This window comes from Lepidochelys kempii, chromosome 2, assembly GCF_965140265.1.
Source record: "Lepidochelys kempii isolate rLepKem1 chromosome 2, rLepKem1.hap2, whole genome shotgun sequence".
Classification (NCBI taxonomy): Eukaryota; Metazoa; Chordata; order Testudines; family Cheloniidae; genus Lepidochelys; species Lepidochelys kempii.
The window spans coordinates 179,728,838-179,732,040 of NC_133257.1; positions in this window are offsets into that span (position 1 = coordinate 179,728,838).

Here is a 3,203-nt window from a genome sequence, read left to right on the forward strand (position 1 = left end):
AGCCAGAACAGTTTAAGTTTGGCAAAGGTATAAGCAACTGAAAACAGAGTCTTGCAATGGGAAGTTTCAGCCAATGTTAACTTACAGGCATCTATCTGCAACAAGGCAACGACTCACCAGGGTGGCACCTCCTGCTGGTCATCTGGGAATTAGCTCTTTCCAGAGTATGGAGCGCCCTCTGCAAGCCCCATGTCCCTCCCAGACCCCAGTGCGCTTTACCTTGGAGTGCTGCCCCAGCAGTACCCCACCACACTCTGGGTCTCCCCTCCCAGGGGAACCCCAACCCGCTAAGCCCACCTTGCCTCAGTGGCTACTGCCAGTCATCATCTAGCCCCCACTCAGTAGGGAAGACTTCAGTCTGGAATGGCCACTCATCACAGGCAAGGGGGTAGGGCCAGCTACCTCTGCGACCCCAGTACCTGCGCAGGCCTTCGCCAAGGCCTGCAGCCTGGGGGTTTACCAGGCAGGAGCTCGAGCTCCTGCTCCCCTTGCCCCAGCCCAGGCTCCCGCATGTTCAGCTCCCAGGCAGACAGCCCTTCTCCCTCCAGGGCTAGAGTGAGCCTTCTCTTCAGCTCCTGGCCCACAGCCCTCTTCTCAGGACCAGCTGGGCCCTAATTGAGCTGGCCACAGCTGTGGCTGTTTCCCCAAACAGGCTTGGTTTCCTGCTTTCACTCCTTTTCCCCAGCCACAGCCCTCTCCAGGGATGCTTTTATTCCCTGTTCTGCAGGAGTGGGGTAGCCACCCAACTACACTATCACGAAAGCGTGCCATCTATAATTAAAATGTTTGTCTATATCACGCACCTTGAAATCCAGGCCCTGCCAGTATCTGTCTCTTACCACTTCATCCACCTACAACAAACCCATTTTAATTAAATGTAAACATCTATGTTAATGTATAATTTTGGTCACACATTTAAAATAGAAAAAGTCAGCAACAGGAGGAGGAGAGAGGATGATTCTTCTATTTCTCCTTTATTCACTGCTCCTGGGTCCTAGAATTGATGAGATTTTGACCAGTCCTTACAACCTATCAAAGAAACGATTGGTAGTCTATAGCCTTCAATGTCTTATTTTATATTGTTATTTATCGCTCATCACTGACGTGGCAGAGTGGTGATGCATTAGGGTGATCCCAGTTGGTATGAGCAAGGGTTGTCTAAGCTGCTACAAAAGGAATGGTGTTAAACAGCTTCCTTCTGACTGTTGCAAGTGTTTTGGAGGATAGGATTAAAATTCAAAAAGATCTAGAGAAACTGGAGAAATGGTCTGAAGGAAATAGGATGAAATTCAGTAAGAACAAATGCAAAGTACTGCACTGAAGAAGGAACAATCAATTGCACACATACAAAATGGGAAATAACTGTCTAGGAAGGAGTACTGTGGAAAGGGATCTCGGCTTATAGTGACTCTCAAGTTAAATACGAGTCAACAATGTAACACTGTTGCAAGAAAAGTGAATGTCATTCTTCCGCGTATTAGCAGGCGTGTGATAAGCAATTCTTCTGCTCTACTCAGTAGTGAATTAACGCATGGCCCCATGGAGCCCATGCCCAGGGCCGGGGCCAATTTGGGAGCACCTACAGGGGTGCTGGAACCTGTGTGGAACTGGGGAGCGACTGGAACCAGGATTGTGACCCCAACCTCTTCTCCTCCTCCTCTTTCTCCCAAGTCTCTGCCCCTTGCACCTCCGCACCCTTTCTTGCATAACCAAGTCACTTATCCTCTCTGGGTTTCAGTTTCTCCTGCTGTGAACAATACCTGCCTCACATAGACATTGAAGCTTAATGCACTGAAGTACATTGAAATTCTAGGATAGAAAATGCAACACCAGTGCAAGTTATTATGCATGATGACTAGACCATGGCTAAAATTCAGTTTTGCTCTCTCCAGACTTGCAAGACCAAATCATACGACAACTACCATGCTATATAATGTGTGACCATGACTTGGTATATTTCCTAGGTGGAGGGGCAACAATGGGTGTATTTTGTGAAACCTCCCGCTGTGGCACTAACGTCAGTCGAGCCCCACCAAGGACACCAAGTGCAACAGTGTTTGTGCTGGCGTTTTTATGCTGGTGTCACTTAACGCTGCTCAGAGCAGGTCTACAAGACATGGTGGTAACCGGCCAGTGAAGGCTTTTGCCCTCACTACACCAGTTCTCCCAGGGATCACCAGGGAAGATTCACCAGCACGATTGCAATGCTGGGAGATATTCCCAATAAACTCTTGGGTAGTAGACAAGCCCTTTGACACAACCACCTGTACATTTGGGAGGAACCTCTCACTGTATGTTCCTTTTCTATTTTTCATACCCACTGTCAGTTATTTCCCAGAATTATTCTGTAAGTGAGTGAGGTGGGGGTGGCCATGTCTGTGTCTGTGAGAGAGATCAAATACTCTGGTTAGTTCCCTTCCAATTGCCAGAGTGTCATCCACCCCTTTTGTCTGAAATGAGGTGGGCTTTCTCAGACGTTATCTCTGTTCTGTTCTAAAATGTCTGTGTATGTAGAGGAAAATATTTTTCCCCTCCCCAGCAGCCATGTGAGAAGATACCAGTATATTGGTAACACAGACTGCAACAATTCCAACATACAGCAAAATATATAACCAGCGTACAGGCTCCCAGCTGCAGTCCATAGACCTCTTTGTGTTCGTCTCTAGAGAGCTGTATGATCACATAATGCTGGTTCCCTCTCATTACCATCTATTAAATTTCAGTAATACAGCTAAATATGAAATTCTCTCTCAGGTATTATTTTTCCATGTAAGCAATTGCTACAGAGATGTGATGTGATTGCGGATGCGAGGAGGAGGAGATGGTCAATGCTATTGGGAAAGGGAGAGGGGTTGTAGTCCATGAGACATACTCTCTTTTAGTATGTGGACCACACAATGAAAATGTTTGAGAACCGCCTGATCCAACAGTCTATTTACAACATTAAAATCAAATAGAAGCCACCATCTAGTTTCCATTTTAAGGAGTGAGGATTCATTGACAGAAAAACTGCAAGGACATGCATAAACTCTCTTTCCAGTGATTCTATTTGTATCAGCTTTATGAGGGCACAACAATGTGAATTCATTAAATTCTCCAAGCAGTCAAGCAACCAGGAATGCTTCATTAGAAGTATTTTCCCAGCTACTGGTTAGAGTGCCTGGATATTTGAGCAAGGACACAGCTGCATAAGTAAAGCACCA